General features: G+C 37.9%; 1 protein-coding gene across 13 annotated transcripts in view; it reads right to left on the bottom strand.

The window, feature by feature from the left end:
* The window catches only part of pcdh1a (protocadherin 1a), a 223,645-nt gene that overhangs the window by 134,189 nt on the left and 71,090 nt on the right, over positions 1-18,366 (bottom strand). For 9 of the 13 annotated variants that reach the window (XR_006099473.1, XR_006099477.1, XR_006099478.1 and 6 more), the window contains one exon: positions 12,428-12,579. The exons of the other annotated variants lie outside the window; for them this stretch is intronic. The gene's annotated coding sequence lies outside the window, so the exon portion shown is untranslated. The remainder of the gene's footprint in view (positions 1-12,427; positions 12,580-18,366) is intronic. 13 annotated transcript variants of the gene reach the window in all.

Raw genomic sequence — 18,366 nt, forward strand, 5'->3', positions numbered from 1 at the left:
TACAACTATACGTAAAACAATTTTGCTATCTTATCAAGTTAAACTAACAATTCTGCTAACAGCAGCAATGCGCTTCAGGGTGTCAGCCCTACAAGCATACCACTGGATGTCTGATAACATAACAGCAGATAATAGCCCACATTTCTGTTGATGCTATAAGCATCCCACTATGTCTGGAGGGGAGGTGAGCCTAACAGCTGTGGTGCCAGCTAACAAGCCTGTAAGTAATTGGTGGCAGCGCTCTGGAACAATCCATACACACAACAGCAAACAATCGGATCAGATAAGCAGAATTTGTTTGTCCTCTGTGTGCTTTCAGGCCATAAAGCAAACGTTCACACACAGTAACTAAGAGATGTGTAGTATGATCCATACAACCTGTACCAACTTTCTATTTCTACATGGACCCATTTCTACATTATTATTTCCTGTAGCACAACAAATTGAAAGTGTTAATCACTCAAATATTTACTCCTACCCATGTAGTGCAACTTTAATAATTTAAGAAAAAAAATAAGTTCACGAAGTGGTGTCAAGTTTTCCATAAAAATTGGGTGACCTACACAAGGAATTGTTTGAAAATAATAAATGTTCTCTCTTCACTATGCATTTAACTCACTGATAAATGATGTACCTTTCAGGTTGTCATTTTATTAATGACTCCATGTATTAGTTCCCAGACCTGCACATCTGTTGTTGAAAATGCATGTCTCAAAACTTCTGAATATGCATGTTGTCCTGTAGACCTAATACTGCCCGTATGAGCAGTTTGGTCTAACCTGTATAATACTGTAACATTAAAACAAACATTAAAACCTAATAAATAGGAATGTGTAATTACTTTACATATACTCATTTAAAAAGAATCATTAACCTTGAAGACTCAACCTGCCCAATACTGACTTAGTGGGCCCACATTTTTACTTTGGGCATGCTAAATTCTGATTGTCTGCTAGAACCCAGATTGTCTAAAAATATTATACCTGACTAGCGATTGTCGTAACTCAGGTTGTACTTCAGGTTCAGAACAAACGTTTGAACAAGTAAAATATAAATAATGAGGTAGGTAATGCTCACATATCACATGAGGAGGAGACGTTCTGTTGTACAGAATTTGGAGAAGACTCTGTCCTAAATCAGGACCAGGTAAAGCACAAAGAGGCATCATCTACTGCTTGTTGAATGTCTTTATGTTATCTTTTTTAAGGGAACGTCAACTGAATATCCATGTCATTTTCTAAAAATGTCCCGCTTCACACTTACGTAATGTCACAAATTCACACCTGTCAGCAGCAAAGTACAACTGCGGTATGGTGACTGCCTCACAAGGAAAGAGGATCCAGGGATTTGAAATGATAACTTTCACTCACAACCCTTTGGCTTAATGGTAATGTAAAAGAGGAATTAAAAGGTTTACTTCAGTGTACATAGACTGAGTTCTACTCGTTGCTTCATTGGTAATATCAAGTGTCTGTCACAAAACATAAATTGATGTGGAGGACATCTCTCAAACCCTCATTTAAACCCTCATCTTAAACAGATAAAACACAACACTCTTTGATTTTCATTATGAAAGCTCATTGCTTGTCTATCCTGACTTGGATCCTGCAATAAAGACAATCTGCTAGTGAAACTGATCATGATTTTTGTGATATAAGGGCTACAACAGACTAATGCAAAATTCCAATGGAGTCACACTTAGACTGACTTATGGCTTTTTTAAATATACCATGTTTCTTTATACTCACATATATTCAAGAAATACCATGTAAAATTGAGCATTGCAAGAATTCAGTAATCAACCACCACAGTATAGCCTATTATAAAGAAAAATGAATATACAGTGCACTGCTTTTGGTGTACTAGAATAGATTATGTATCAACTTTTGTCAATGGATAACTTGTGTTTAAAAAAAAAAAGAGAAAAAAACAAATCGACAAATGTTTAATATTTTATGTCCGATGAGTTATGCTAGTCGCAAGCACCAATCTAAAACTAATCCTCTCCTTTTGTTTTCCTCCAGGTTACATGGCTGCCTACAAATATTGAACCAAACAGCATTAAAGAGCTGAGAAAAGGAATGAGTGTTAATGAAGTGTGTTTGTCAATCAAGCCTAACACTGGTATGAGCATGGCTTTACATATCCTCCCCATGGGAGTATCATACCGGGGCATGCATTCTGTGTATTTGCACAGTGTAAGACTATGTGCGTTCACTGTTGGAGATATGTCTGTCACTGCCTCTCCTGAGGCTATATGCAGGAAGAGGCCATCTGTTTATTTTGTCCTGACATCAAATCTGCTTACAATACTTTAGAGGTCTATATTTTCTGAAAAGGTATAAAAAGACTTGTTATTTTTACAGAGATGAGTTTCGACCTTTTCATTTTGTTCTTACATATGACAAGTTTGTACCGTTAATTATAGTAAAAAAGCTTGATGTTCATATTTATGGCACAGTATATCAAAGGATCAGCCCATCCTGTGGATTGGCGGCCACACCGAATTGACAGCAACAGTTCATGATGTCTTCCTTGTCTTCTCTTTTTCTCAAGCCCACATGTCATGGTGTGACTGTGTACATTGTCACCACCATCCCACTCATCCTACTGTTGCCACTTGAACAGACTCAGACTTGCAAATTTCCATCGTAATTAAAACAAAATCATACTGTGAAATAAAATTCACAATATATTTCATAACACAAAATCTAATTATCTTTTATGAGAAGGGTGGCCACAACTGCAACAAACAACGGATTCAAGGATTTCTCTGTATTGTCAAGTGCAGCAGAAATTAAGCGTCCGTACTGGACTGCAGAAGGAGCGATGGTTTATCAGTCAGATTGTGATAAACCGACACTGATACTGATTTTGTATGCCTGAATTAACTCCTGAGCTGTTAATTGCTTTTAAGAGAAAGTCACAGTGTCAAACACAGCATTTGGAATATTATCCTTTTTATTATTGTTGTACCTTGTTAAAAATATGAATGATTATAATCAGCCAACACCATACACTGGCTTGTAAAAAGTCAAAGTTGGGTTCTTCTAAAAAGAAAAACATTTCTGCAGTCACCCAGATAGGCATTACATAACAAGTGGTTATCTTGAATTTGAAATGGTTGATGTCCCTACTCTTAAAAGACCTCTATTAGCCAGCCGAAAAGTGCAAAGATTGCCAAAGATGATGGAAAATGAATATCAAGTGCAATACATCATTCTTGTCTGGTCAGTGATATGGCAATCCCGGGTGGAAAATTAATTTGATTTCCACTACAGTCTGACATTGTGAGATGAGCAGCAGCAGCACTTTCTGTATTTTCTGCCAGCACTGATCATCACAGTGTCAAGAGTTCCAGATTTTGAATATATTTTCATATTTTTGTGTTTTGTTTTATTTGATATAATGTTATCTCATTTTCAGTCTGGACTGTCAATAGTTCTGTAGATGTCTATTAAGATTCTCAGTCATACAGATCATGGTTATCCAAGGTAGGTTGAATCGAGGGCAACTGGGCTTGGTTGTAGATACTTGAATACGTTTTGCCTCTCATCCAAGGGGCTTCTTCAGTTCTATCTGACTGCCGGGAGTCCCAGGTATTTAACATTTGTGGGGTCGTTATCAAGGTCATTGATACCACTTGGTTTGTTAGTGCTCTTGGGTGATGTAACAACAGTCTTTAAGAGTCACCTGAGGCCAGGTGTAAACGACAGTCATTGGAGTTGTCACATGAGGCCACATGTGAATGGCTGTTAAATCTCCCGGGAAGGGATGAAAGGACAGCATTGTAGGTTGGGAGTAAGTGGTCTCGCAGACCTCGTCCTCTGTTGAGAGATGGCTTCTGTTCTTTGATATAGGCTCTTTCAAACCATCTGTCCTCCCTATAAAAATTATGTACATTGTTGTCCTTATAAGAGGGTCCCTTATCTTTCAAGTGTAGGTAAACTGCTGAGTCTTGACCTGAGGAGTTGGCCTTCCTGTGTGCCATGCGTTTGCTTAATGGTGGTTTCTTGTCTGGGTTGAGGTTGGTTCTGTTGTTAAGCGTATTGTCATGTAGCAGTCATTTCCTTGTGGTTTCAATGTAAACAATGAGGTCACATCATAGGACACCATGGTTTCATCTCGGTTCAGTTTCAAACCTCAAACCTTGTTCACAAAAATCCATGGTGTTTTGAATATGATGAGTAGTGTTACCAACCAAGGGGGCTAAGATGGTAGATATATGTTTAGCAATAATGTCAGTAACTGAGTTGATGCTGCTGATAATGGACCTGAGGGAGGCTCCTTCTTTGTGAATCTGGGAGCCCATACATGCATGGGATGGCTTCTCCAGGATACAAGCGATGATATTGTTCACGATTGATGGTTTTTTCCTTCTGTAGCTGTTGTAAACATTTTATGACCTTTTTCTTGTATCCACTGGTGGGATCTTGCCTCAGTGTTTCATATGTATTAGTGTGGTGACCCTGGCATGGTAGTCTGCTGTGTTTAGGACTACTGAGCATCTTCCTTTATCAACCAAGTAGGATGGTGATGTTTTGGTCCTTGCTCATTGACGTCACAGCCTTCCTTTCCTGGATGGTTGGAAGGGGGTGCCTTTGTGCTGGAAAGGGCCGCAGACACCTTTAACCTGAGCTGTTCTGCCTCTGTTTCTGTCAAGGTAATTTTCCTTTATGGCTGATTCTGTTGCTGTGATGGGGTCTACTGCTGGCAAATGCTGTGGTGTGATGGCAAAGTTTAATCCTTTGGCTAGAACATCTTGCTGATTGGGTAAGTTCCCTGTCTGACAGGTTCTTCACCCATCTGTGGTATGTTTCATCCAGTGTGGAATTATCTTTCTTTTGCCCACACATGGGTGCTGGTGAGAAAAAAAAAATTGGCTGAACTTTTTCACTGGTGTCCAGGTTGTGCAGTAAAATGACGAGTGCTGAAGGTGCAAAGTCACCTAAGGAGGTCTGGGGCCATGCCCCCCTGGATTTTTTTTTTTCTTTCTTTTTTTCAATGGTGCAATCTGGCCATGCTTTTTATCTCTAGCAAAGGCACCAATTTATGCATGAAAAGTATAAAATAAAACATTTTACCTTCAAAAAATATACTACTAGTGATGAAGCAGTCCTATGTCTCTCCTCTCAAAAAACTTGTAGGCCTAATTATATTAACTATCCAACTATATTCTAGAATAAAAATAATACAAATATCTGTACTGTATCTTTGTCAACTCTAAAGGCAACCAAACTCTACATCAGTCAGTAAAAGAAAAAGTTTTCTTGTGAATGTCATATGAATATATGTGACTGCACACTGTCTTTTATTCCAACTGCACACGGTCAATAACTAGTCTTATCAATACTCCTTATCAGTTTGGTTCTTTATCAATGGTTCTTGTACTGGTACTTTTTCATTACTGAATAATTGCTTTTAATAATAATTGCTTTTTTAAAAAAGAATAAATTCAGAACAGGATTAGAATTTATTTATATTTTAAATATGATTAAATGTTGTTTCTAGAGCAGCAACAGTTATGTTTACAACAGCAAAGTCACTACATAAACTCAATAATATCTCGCTGGAAACAAATCTAAAATGTCAGTAAAATAAATAATAATGCTGGCATCAAAATACAGAGTGAAGTTTAGAAACAATGAAGAACGAAGACATCAGTCAATATCAGTCATTCCTCCTGTCCTCTATCCTCCTCCCTCTGCTGCTGGTTGAGGGAGGAGGGCTGCAATCTCAGCCAGTAGCTAAGTTTACAAGAATTTGCCAAATTTTAATATTGGTGGTAAACTAAGCTAAACAGTTACATACAGACAGCTTTTGTTTTAGCTTGTTTGTAACAATTCGCTATCAGCCAAGCTAGCATGCTGTGTAAGGCCTGGGCCACACTGTCTACCTCTACCTGAGCAGGTACCTGTGCATTGCTAAACTGCTGCAGCTCGCATGCATGTGGTGTCTGCACAGACAGCGTTGCTGCTGCAGCGCTGCGACTGCCCAGCCCTATCATTGTACATAGAGTTTGACTTTGAAAATGGCTATCAATAATAAAATTTTTCATATCATTACATTATAAATTTAATTTATATTTAGTTTAGACAGAAAATGTTTAGAAGTGTGTGCTCAATTGTGAAAAATAAATAATATAAGTGAGGTGAATGCGGCTTTCTTTCTGAAGGGCATGGTGGGGTCTGGTTGGGGCTACTTCTGTGTCAGCCACATACACTCCTCACACAGGACTTTTTTTTTTAACATTGATTATATTGATTATTCTACCAGTTAAACCCCTGCTGTCACCGCTCCAAGTGAAGAAAATCCCTCCAGAGGACACCAAATTCCCCAAACGAGCCAAACACACTCGACAAACAAACCTCCAAACTAATTGTCAGGAGGGAAACAGACAAAAAATAAGAAAAATAACAACACCAAATCTCCGTCTGGAAGCAGGTTAAACAACAGGCAAGAGTCCCGGTTTGACTAATATCACAGAAAACGAGCAGGAGTTGTGAAAAGAAGCTCCATGAGTCACCGACTCTCCACACTTGAGTTCCCCACCAGAAAGGCTCCCTGTCCCAGTGTGCACTGCATAGGCTGACCTGCAGTGGTGACACTTCATATTTTTTTCATGTCTGTGACATATTCTACAGATATAGACATTGAAACTATAGTGAAAGGCGTAATGTTGCTCGTATGATGTCAATATGACTATACACACTATGACTATACGCACTATAACAGATTTTCATCATCTTTTTTGCTGAGAACTATGTACATCACACGGAAAAAAGGCAAGATGCTGAATCTCAGGCTATGTGGTTGCTCTAACCTGTTAACATGGGTGCCGAAAAAGCAAGAGACTCCACAACACACATGCTGCTCATGCAGGCAGTGTGTGTCCCTGGTATAAAACATAGTGGCGATAGATGAGAGACTGGAGACAGAGCAGATTGAAATATCGCTTTTCTACATGTTTATGCCTGTTTAACAGGTGTATTGATAAAGTATTGGCTTTTTACTTGAAGGTTTTATTGCACTTACAGTAATGGGCGTAGTTGTTGTCAGCTCGAGTTCTCTTCACTTCACCTTTGCCCTGCTGTTCGCTGACTTCACTCTGTGTGTGTGTATGTGTGTTTGTGTGTGTGTCTGTGTGTGTGTGTGTGTGTGTGTGTGTGTGTGTGTATAGGAGCTCAGCCCCAACAGAGAGGAGGAGAGGCTGGAGCATGATAATAAATTACACCCAAACGTTAAAAAATACCGATAAAAGAACCGGTAATGTCAGAGCTTATCAATACTTCGGTCTTTAATAATTTAGCCCCAGGGCGCATTTTATACCAGGTTTCGGTACCCTTCCCTACAGAGAAATAAGTGCACATTAAATAAAAATGCCATACCTTTGATTATTTTGGAGAAAATAGACATATACATTGATGCATATACAACTGTGGGAAGCTGGAACAAGCATTGATGTCTGGCACGACAAGCATATCTTTCCTTTGCCCTTTAATTGTATACAAAGCGAAAAGCAGAAATGCAGTGGTAGAGTAAAATGTTTTTTTTTCTTTGCATTAAAGGTAAAATAAAAGGACTATGACAGAACAAATATTTCACCTGTGACAGAAATCTGTCTGTAAACAGGGCTCTTGCCTCCAGATAAGTTCTTCTGCTTTCCTAGTGTAACCGGCCCATGACTGTAGGTTTTGGATGTTCGATGTTTGTCTTTCCTTGCTTTTGGTATGTTGAGATAGTTGTGCCTTCTCAATGAAATCAGTGACCTTCCCCAGGATTGCACTGGGCAGATGTGATTTAAGTTTCTGGAGTAAGCCGTCAGCCTCTTTATTCAAACGCATTGCTCAACACAGGAAGGCCAACTCCTCAGGTCAAGACTCAGCAGTTTACCTACACTTGAAAGATAAGGGACACTCTTTCGAGGACAACAATGCACATATTTTGGATAGGGAGGACAGATGGTTTGAAAGAGGATTGAAGGAGGCTATCTACATCAAAGCAGAGAAACCATCCCTCAACAGAGGAGGAGGTCTACGACACCACTTATCCTCAACCTACAATGCTGTCCTTTCATCTCTCCCCAGGAGATTTAATAACCATTCACATGTGGCCTCATGTGACAACTCTAACAATGTCATTTACACTTTACACTGAAGGAGCCCCTTTGATGAGAGGAGAAACATCTTCAAGTATCTACAACCAAGTCCAGTTGCTCTTGATTTAACCTTCCTTGGAATGGTACTGTAGGCTAATGTGAAGATATTATTACTTTTATATCTTAAAAACAGTCCTACAGAAGAGTCTTATACCCATAAACTGTGGCTATATCGCAAAATAAAGGACTGCAAACTGAACTACAAATCCTACAAAGCAGCCTGCCATGACAACACGAAATGTAACTATATGGAAAGATTGTTTGTGCGAAATGCTGACCATGTATCAATAAATCAGAGAAATTAGACTGGTTAATGTATAATGTGCACCAAATGGATTCAGCACAACAACCCCATGAATGGCAAAAAAGATCAGTATTTCACTGTGAGTATGCTTGTATTTGAGGCAGAGAATACACAGAGGACTGGTTAATTTAATGATGCCAACAAGCTGTTATAGTTTACACGATCTGCCTAAAGCTACTGATATAATAGTAAAAAGTATGTGTAGGCAACAAATACAGCATTACTGCCAATTCTCAACTAATTTGGAAAACTCACCTGTTGCAGCGCTCCAAAAAATGCCAACCATGGAGCTGATGCATTCAGCATTAAATCTTATTTACTAGTCTAGTTTGTGTTGTATTGAGTCCTGGCTCAAATTTGTACTGAACATAAATATCCTTATTCTTCCTCACTAATTTTATAGTGGAAAATTCAGTCAGATGGACAGGTTTCTCTTGTAATACTCCTTGCGTTGCTCAGCATTATACAGAGGTCAAACAATTGCCATTCTCTCGTCTTTTAATTGCCTCATAATGATCTGTCAAACACCCATCAAAGTCAACACCTAGGAAAGAGTAGCAGTCCATATTTAGAGCATTCCTTGTCATCAACAAAACAATTGGCAACTATTCTAAAAAGAATGTTTGAAACAGGAAATTTAATTAATTTTTTTTTTTTGAGCAGTTAACATATTCATATACCAGGCAGGTATATTCATGTTTATAAAGAATTCAGATCAATAGTATTAGTGAAAAAAGTGTTGCTAAAGTGAAATTTGTTCCATTACTGTTCACTGAACAGTCTCCTTATAGTTATGATTTATGCTAGTGAAGATTTCTATTGGAATGACTCACCTCCTCATCCACTTTATTCAGCTGAAGAACATCAGTCATTTCAACCTGGTTATCTGGGACCAATTGTACCTTGCATATGCATATTATAAGTGGGATGATGGGCCAAAGGAATATAGCTTCTTAGGTTGAGTCTTATCTCAGTTTCAAGCCAATGGTCCTGTGCATGCTAGAATGATAGTAGGTGGTCATGCCACCATTTAAGGTAAATCATGAGTCTGCACATGATGTTGTTGCTGCATCGTTCTATCAGTGTTTTTCACTGGTTCCAAAACCATTTTACAGATATGAAGCAAGTAATCTGCATTATTCAGAACTGAATTATGATTTCAGTTAGATTTCCCCATCAGTTATGTAGGTTAGAAATAGTATAATGAAATGATAAAAAGCTGTGTGCATGCGTGTGAGAGGGATGCCTATAATTATCAATTGAACCTTACTGTGTATATTTCTAAATTTCTAACTACAGAACAAAAGTAAGAACTCAGCTGTATATCCTTAATAACTGTGCATATTACTGGTGAAGTATGCTGGTTTGTGGCGAGCTCAAATGCATGATGAAAGAGACAATTAGTACTTGCACAATCAGAGGGAAACATATCAGCAAACCCAAAAGAGCAGAGCCTGATTGGAGAATTTATTTTTGTCATTAGAAGCTGGCAAATTAAATCAGTTCTTTAGACCGGTCCTTCTGACCACCTCAGAACCTAGTTCTCATTCAATAGACAACATCTAAAGCTCTAATCATGCCAGTCCCACAGCCTGCAGTTAGGGAAAACCACTCCATTCACATGGTTTTTAAACTGCATCTGTGACACTAGAATCCCCAGGGCATGCTCTCCACAGATGCTGCTGCCAGACTAGCTCTCTCGTCTACAGTCCCTATTTGGAAAGAAGAGATATGCAAGGAAAAAAGAACAGCGTTCTTTATATCTTTGACAGCTCATTACCACGGAAACAACCGCGGCCTGGCATCACTGGTCAGCCCCCCTCACTGGAGGAAACAGAAAATAAAAAGAAATGAGAGTGCAATATTACATACACTAACTGGACCTTTAATTAAAAGACGCTTAGATGCAGAGAGTGAAGGTCTGCTATATTTTGGGCTCCCTCAGCCTCCACTAGTGTGGCATTAGCACTCAAATATGATAGAGGGTAAGACCAGGTGCCAGAGTGTGTCTGACATAATAGGTAAACATGACTAATTTGGCATGAGTAGTATCACTTTCTGGGTCCTATCATGGTTTGGCCCACTCACCATTTAAAATGTAATTGTTCTTTATTCAGGCATGAAAATAAAGTGACAAGGGAATAGGGTAGACAGGTGGGAAAGCAGTAACTGGACTCAGTCCCAGCCCAGTGAGAGCACAGGTAGTTGCATATTCAGTTACTGTAACTTTAGCCTTGACTGTGTCAAAGCAAACAATGAAAAATATGTTTCCATGTTCAACATGAGCCCATAAGCATAATAAACAGCTGTAAAATGTTCTTTACAATATGCATGTGTTCTCACACTATATTAATTTAAAAATGGGACAGCTGACAAGGAGGAAGACCACCAGGAAAACTACAGAATATATCATGTTTAGACTGGTGGAGTGTCCATGGTTCTAAAGTCTCATCAGTTGCTTTTAGTTCCTTTTCTGAATCATGCTTAAGTTGAGCTGTGATTAAACCTATGACACTAGCTTGGGTACAAGTCCTCCTTCATAGATGTTTTTGAGGACTTTTAACTTTTTTCCATTATCAACCAGTTTGCTAATATTGGTCCATGTGAATTTTGTGTGGTGCTTAGTTTTTTACTTGCTGCCTGGATATTTTGTCTTCTTGTAGTTTCACAGGGCTCTTACGTCAGGGTTTTGTGGTTGATCCCTTAGATATACAGTATAAGGTGATAATCTCCCCACTTGAAAACTAAATTGACTCCTCTGACATTGTGCTTGGATATGTTACTAGCCTTGGATAATGTGGACATGGGACATACTTGAAGTTATTTCGAAGCAAACATTGGAAGACTCGCAAAGAATTTTTGTTTGTCAGTGGACTCTGCCAGAATCCAGTTTTAGCATCTAGACTTCAGAAAACAGTCCTGTCTGTGAGTTTTGGAAGTAGGTCAGTCTTTAAAGATCAACACATGCAAAGATTCGTCATAGCTTTGAGCAAGGAACCATGGGTGTACCGTTTGGTTTGTTCGGTTACATTTTAAACAACGTTACAACATTAAGTAAGATCTCTAGTTCTTCCTCTACCTTAACAAGCAGGACAACTGAGATGTGTTGTGGATGTACTTTACAGCGTGGGTGACATATGCTCATCTAACACTGAGTCAATACACAGATGCTACATGCATACATACAGATGCAACGCATTGGCCATATAGAGAAGTAAAACAAAAAAAAAAAAACTAATCAGGTAGAAAAACATGTAATGGAATATTCTGACTATGATGGTCTATTCAAATTCCTTGCCTGACTTTTTTAGCTCTGCAATGTCGTTTAATGCCCACTTGTGGTGTATAGTGAATACAGACCATAAGGGGTAAGCGTAAAGGAAAAAAGGGCCCCAGCTGGAGTGACAGCTCACTTGTACTGAAGCAGGGCGGGCTGAGAAATATATATATATATATATATATATATATAAAGACCTTTTTTAAAAAAAATGTTAAGCTAAATCCTAACAGATGACACACCCGTAACATAGTGCATCAGTTAGCCTGAGGGGGTTGTCATAAAAGTGGGTAGGAGATTTCCCAAACTCCCTGTAGGAGCACAGGAAACAAGACATCAAAACAAGATCATAGTGGGCTATCGCACACTGCAGAAGAGTAGTTTGGCATGGGACACACACCTTAAGTAAAGGAAGAGCACCGCTTCTGCTCCCAGAAAGGGGTGCAGGGACAGAGGCTTAATTTCTTTCCAACCTCTAAATACTCCACCTCCATTTGATTGTTAGAGTAATATAAATCTCATAATGTACAAAAAAAGGAACACTTTTGGTCCCTTTAGCTAAATATATTAGATTTTTCTTACAGCCATAAGCATGTTAGAGTTTGGTTTGGGAATGGGCCAGTATCTATCATTACTGACTATGTAAAATATGCTTTGTCTAAAATAATAATGACCAGTTGGAACTCACCATAGTCAGAGAATGCTGGAGAGACAAAGGGCTCCTGATGTGGACGTAGAATATTGAGAACAGGATCTGCATCTCATAGATAAGCTGAAGGTTGCTTGTGAGCCTCCTAGTGAGCCAGGTGATATGGTTATGGAGTAGATCTAACCTAAATCCTGGAAAGGTAGAACAAAAACACCAAGAACATCACAGAAGAGAGGGGAAAATAGAGTGTCGAGGAGGCTCCTCACAGTCCCACTTTATCATGGTATCCGTGTCGAGTTAAGCTCCATGGCAGCAACAGCTGACAGGCGAGGACTCAGAGGTGTAATGTTTAAACCTTAATTCTGAGGGTGTGCCATTGGCTCATTTCTGAGTCAACATGTGTACAAAGAACAAGGTGGTCAGTTATCTCAGATTAGTTGCTGAGTTTTCCCATTAACAAGCAACAATACCAGTATGTTGCAAGAAGGAGGATGTTGAGACCTGAATTTATATAGGATTTCATCATTTCTTTATGTTTGTTGTCAATGTAACTACCAAAAGTGCTACCTTTGACTAGCACTGTCAGCAATGTGATGTAGGCTACACCTTCACATTGCAAAACTCCCACCCATATTTATGAGCCAAATGTCATGAACTGATGTCTGAATTTCACTTCATGGGGAGTCAAAATTGCTCATGTTTGCAGGAGGTTTTAATTGCCAAAGGGATATGTTTAGTAAATAGCTGGAGCAAACATGTGGTCCTCTCATTTTAATTAGCCTTAGATTACAGTCAGGCTTTGCTCTGTCTTGAATCATGAAATTTTCTTTATAAAATTCCATGACCTTTTTTTTTTTTTTTTAAAAAAAAAAAAGGTCATAAAATGCCTGAAAGTGCCTTATTTGAGTTATTAAAATTTGAGATGATGCCCAGGAGCAGTGAGAAGTCTAATAATCCTACAGCATTTAATATAAAATCTCTGTTGGTTGTTGGGATTTGGTATTTGTTTTGTGTGTTCTGTGCTTAAGCCTTCATATATTTCTACTTTCCGCAGTAAGTGAGTGACTTTGGTTACCTAGGAAAAAAAGTAACATTTAAAATGTTTACTTGTCATTTCACGTATTCCAGCTGTGTCATATTCAGGAGCACCTAAGCTCATCTTGCTTTGGCACCTTCAACCAATAGCTCACCATCCTCACAAACATTAGTAGCATGATAGATTGATAGAGTACTTTATTAATCCCAAAGGGAAATTAAGGTGTTACAGCAGCCACTTGACATAAATTAAAATACAAAAGGAAGGTAAAAGAAACAAATACAATTAAAGGGTAAATTATGTACAATAGCTAAATAGACTAACTCAAATAGTTAAAAAAAACAAATAGAATATAACTAATTGTAATATACTATTTGCTGAGTATACACTGATCAATAATGTTAATATCCTATAGTATAGTACACTGTACATTAGTGTAAGTCAGGTGGACATTGCTAAGGTAGTAAGGTACATGATTGTCCATGGATGTTAGAATCAAGTGTACGTTGATACTTGGTACAGCATAAATGTGTTTAACTTTGTAAAAGCATCATTACATGCTATATATTAATGTATCCTACACTCTAAGAAATGAAACTTGGATGTTGTTTGCATTGCATAGTTGTTTTATGGTGAAACTACTAAATAACTGCAGTTTTGACCATCAAAACAAGAAGGTTTCATTGCATTAACATAATAGTGTAAGGTATACAGAAATACTATGTAATCAAGATATTTAAAACGTACTGCTGGACTCGGACTGAATAAAGAGTGTCCCAACGTGCTTTCCATACTTCTCTGCAAATGTGCAGTATGTGCATGTTAGCAGCCATTTTCGCTTGCAACTGTAACTGGACCATGTGCTCACAGTGACCGTTGGTTGAAAGTTTTTATTGCAATCTACAGCCATCCATCAATTTTGATGGCAAGTATGTAAATTATTTCAACAAAATAATTTATGGATGCACTAACAGCAACAACAGATGATGCATATTTTTGACTTTTATGCAATTGGTCATATACCTCAATGTTAGATTTGAAAAGCCTTTTGTCACTAGCTTAACTCTCACACTGTTAATGCACTCCAGTACACCACCACCATCCGCAATACCCCAATAATCAACATTAAGTAGAATTATCATGTTTCTGACATCAACAAAAGCTGTAAATGTATAAGCTTTGTAAAAGTAGAATTCATTACAGAACTGTTGTATTGGATTGTATTAGATTGCACAAGTGTTCCTAATAAAGTGCTCAGTGAATATATTAGTTAACATTAGCTTAGCTCCAATTCATTCTTCATGTACTCATCTTTCATCTTAACTCATTGTTTTTTATATGTTTTTAACGCTGTAGCACTTTGAGATTCACAGCAAATGAAAAGTGCAGTACAAATTAAATGCATCATTATTTATTATTACTAAGTTACCTAACAGATGAACCACAGAGCTGAGCAGCAGTTTCTTTGGAAACTAAACTCAGTGACTCTGCAACTCACCGTCATAATACGGTGCTTTGTGATCAGTTTGTGATATTTAGGCTGAAAAAAGTTGCCAGGACCATGTGTAATGTGAACATGGTATAGTCTGTGTAATAGTGTGTAGATTGTCAAGGTTTTTTCATCCCCACAGAAGAATATGTCCTAAAAGGGCTTTGCTGTGACATCAGTGAAAAGCTTGACACCCTCATAAAGGAGTATTTGGTAAGATGCATCATAGAGTATGAACTATAGTCTAACCAAACATTTTTGATGAGAGTCATGACAACATAGATATATACTGAATGAGACATTTTACAATGTGAAAATCAACTTGTTTGTGTTCCCCGGTTGACAATCTACATAATAGTATTTTTTTTTCTAAATTAGCTCAAACATCATTGTGCAACTTCCATGGTCACACTTGCAAGGAGGTGTGCTCTGCACAGTAAGTCTTGAATAACTGTAGGTGTGCTGAAATGTCAGCTTGTGGAATTAAGTCTGTGCTGCACAACTGTCAAAGTGCTCCTGCCTCTTTGCAAATTTTTATTCTTGTTCGCTGCCTACAGCTCAAACATGTCTTTGGAACTAATGCACTCCTATTTCTTACTGGTAAATCAACTGGGCACTTTTTCAGGCAGAATTTAGTGAGACCTGTTCCTACTTGTGTCCACTGTATTTGTGGGTTGTGCTCAATTGATTTCGCCAATGCTGACGGTGCAAGTCCAGATCTTCCATGTTCTAGTTTGAGATGAAACAATAAGTTGATTCATTTGATTAGTCGATAGACCACAGTAATTGGTTAAACTATTTTGATAATATTATTTAAAGATATTTGCAAGCAAAACTCCCAACTGTTGTAAATGTGAAAATTTGTTCCTTTTCTGTTTCTATATTATTGTAAATCCAACATCTTTGGGTTTTGGACTTTTGTCTTCAAATACTGTGTTGTCCAAATGTCTCAGTGGGCTTTGGGAAATTCTTATGGCCACTTTTTACTATAGTCTGACAATTTATAGACATTTGAGAAATAAATTAGAGTAATTCATATTGAGAATGACAGATTCTAATTAATACTATGTTTTTCTTTCATTTTGAGGATACCGATCCTGGTGCAAGAAGAGGAATGGAGGAAATGGTCTTGGGAATCTCTGTCATTTGACACGATGGAGCAGAGCAGACAGATCCCCCCTGAGGATGTTGCCGTCATAATTCAGGAAGTGGAGGTGGTGAACAATCTTAGACAGTGTCCAAAATTAACAAGGGGCATGGGCAAAAATGCCCCAAGAAATCTCAGAATGCCCCTAAAAATTGTGATCGAGGGGCAAAAATTGCCCCCAAGATTTCAAAAAATAAAAATCATATTTACAATATATTTACAAGTTTAGGACTATATCCTAATCCTATATTAAGCCATGATTTTATTTTCATTAAACTCATGTCATTTCCATTTCCATCTCTAACACACGCACTCACACAAACAGTGCTGTTGTTCACACTATGCTGATGTTATGATACCTGGCAGAGGCCGTGCAATCCTGGACGTGCAGTGAAGTTGGCTGATGCGATGGACCGGTACCTCATTAAAAAAGCTGTTACCAAAGAAGGCAACCCAAATTCTGGTCTGTCACCAACACCACCCCCAGCAAATAAGATGGCTAAAAAAGTTGCCGCTTCTACAATTAAAAACTGGAAAATAGAATGGCTTGGTGTTGAAGAAGTGAATAAGATGACTCTCCTCTTCTGTATAGCATGTAGGGCTCACCCACCCAAACGTTGCCTTGGACAACTAAATGCTAATCACCACTTTGTTAAAGGAAGTGAACATGTTATTAAGTATTCAGCTCATTGTCACCAAACAAGCAAGCGTCATGCTAACACGCTAACGCTAACACTAGAGATTTTAAAATGTGTTTGATCTGGCACGTAAGCTAACATTAGTGTTAGCAAGTTGGCTAGATAACGTTAATGTTACAGCCTACATGTGGGTCTTGCCGACTTGTGGAATGATCAGTGCTATTGACTAACGTTACTGAGCTCAGTGCACCAAGTGTAGTAAGCTTTTTAGTCCAAAACCTAGAACATATTTTTTTCAGTCTACTAACCAATAATGCAGTGCTGGATAGTCAAGTCTATAGTGTTATTTCATCCATGCTCAAAACGTCAGCAGGGCTAAATTTGGAGATGAAATAAAGCATGCTAAAAAAAACCTCAACTGAAGTTATTTCCAGAACCTACAATGATGAAAACATCAAAGTTAGACTGGTTTTGACTTGTAGGAGATCTGAATATGACATTATCCCCCCAACCAGAACTTTTGCTAAATCGAATTAGATCAACCCCATTAAATATTGTCATAATCATTATACTATGCTACCATCTAGTGGTTTATACTGAAGGCTCTTCCAAAATAAAATCTTAGTTGTTGAAAGGGAATCAGCCTGCATTGTTTTGTTTTTCATGAGCTTATTATTGTAGTTAAAAAATGTAGACAATTATTACAAATGAGACAGTGTTAAATTAAAAACAGAAACTTTATGCACTAATTACTGTTTTTTAAAAGTGACCCCAAAATTTTGTATGTGAGCCACTCTTTTTTAGGCAGTGGGGGCAAAAGCTGTCCCTCAGATATTTTTTTAAAAATTCCCTACACTGATCTTAGAGATGTGGCAAATGGGTGTGCAGTCCAGCTTGGCCTTATCTACAGCCTAAACTTGAGCTAACCCAAGATTCTGAAATACATATTTGAATTTCTTCAAAAAGTGTTGATGGAGGTGGAGGGTAACAGGCTTTCCACAAAAGTGCAGGTCCTAAAAAACAGACTACATGAATAATCTCACCTGTAATCGATGAGACTGTGAACCTTGGATTAGTTTCAGTGAACAATTGTTAACTGAGTATCTTTGGACTCCTCATTGGACCAAAAAAGCAATTTCAACAGTTGTGACATTTATTTCCAGTTCCTCAGTTTTGAGCATTTGATGATGTTTTGTCACATCAAAGTGAACATCTTTGGATTTTGGACTGCTTTCTAGACAAAAGAAGATGTCTTAAGACGGAATATTGATGAACTTTTGTCATCCCTCAATCAAAACTGCCAAATATTTGCTGTTTGTAATTTGTTAGCACTTGCTGCTGCCTGTTTTCATATTACTAAAAACTGCTGGTTAGACAAAAAATACCTGAAAACAGAATTTTAATCTATTCTGGTCATTTAAATCATCTCAGCCTTAACCTTAAAATGTGCAGTTTCTAATTTGTTATTATTTGCTGATATTTGTGTTATGTCACTGCAAACTGAGCATTTTTACATTTTGGACTGCTGGCTAAACAAAAGATCTCAAAACACAGAATTGATCCTTTTTTTTTTTTTTTTACTGATTATTGTCATCCATCAACCAGAGCTGCCAAACATGTAAACTGTAATTTGTTATTCAATGCAGTTGCCTATTTTCATATCACTGT

Source organism: Thunnus maccoyii, chromosome 13 (genome assembly GCF_910596095.1).
Source record: "Thunnus maccoyii chromosome 13, fThuMac1.1, whole genome shotgun sequence".
NCBI classification, from domain to species: domain Eukaryota; kingdom Metazoa; phylum Chordata; class Actinopteri; order Scombriformes; family Scombridae; genus Thunnus; species Thunnus maccoyii.